Here is a 989-nt window from a genome sequence, read left to right as displayed (position 1 = left end):
AGACAACCGAGGGGGGGACTTCTGGCGTGGTGGGCGGTGGCGTGGTGGGCGGGAGAAAGCCCGCCAAACTGAGGAATGGGCGGGGAGAGGCCGCGGGGTCAGACGGATGCGCCTATACAGCGCTTCAGGCGCTCCGCGCTCCAACCGTTTGCGCTCGCGCGATCTCTGCACGAGCGGGCCATTAGCTTTGACCACTCGCTAGTTTGGCAGCTACCAAGCGGTCAAAGCTTTCAGATTTATGAATTTTAAAAAAAACATGAATTTGAAAAAAAATGTTATTGGGTTATAAAAAGTTCGCAGAGTCGAACAGAGTTTGTGAATTTGGAACAAGTTCATGACTTTGAAACAAAAACTTCACGAGCTTGAAAAAAACATAAATTTGAAAAAAGATCAATAATTTGAAAAATCATGACTTTGAACAAATTCGTGGGTTTTAAAAGCAGTTTGCGAACTTTGAAAGAAATTCATGTATTTGGAAAAAGGTTTCGAATTTGAAAAAAGAATACGATTTTAAAAGAAAAGGGAAGGAATAACTAAAAAGAAAAACCCATCCTACGAATAACCAGGGAAAAAACCACAAAAAAAGGTGAAACCTCCTGTTGATGGTTCTCGAGACTGATGGAAAAAACAAAAGAACTATGTAAACGTATGGTGAGAATGAGAAAATAGGAAGAAGCTTAAATGGGCCGAGTCCAAGGCCGAGCAGGTGCGCGCTAGTTGCAAAAACAATAGGAACTAGCGCATAAGCGCTAAATAGGAACGGTAGGGGTCAGACTGCTAGCTATGTGCAGAGCGCTCGCGACTCACAGAGACGTCCGATCAAATAATTGCTTCTTAGGATGAAAAACTATACCACACGAGGGGAGCAACTGGTCAGCAATGCCCCGGCAGGGGCACTTATCTCGTCGTGAAAGCACTCCATCGCTTTAAGTGGTGCGTCAGAGTGTTTACATGTGTTGTACATTGCATACATATTTGCATCGAGTTTT

The sequence above is a fragment of the Triticum dicoccoides genome, chromosome 5A (genome assembly GCF_002162155.2).
Source record: "Triticum dicoccoides isolate Atlit2015 ecotype Zavitan chromosome 5A, WEW_v2.0, whole genome shotgun sequence".
In the NCBI taxonomy this organism is placed as follows: Eukaryota; Viridiplantae; Streptophyta; class Magnoliopsida; order Poales; family Poaceae; genus Triticum; species Triticum dicoccoides.
This window is presented reverse-complemented; position numbering follows the sequence as displayed.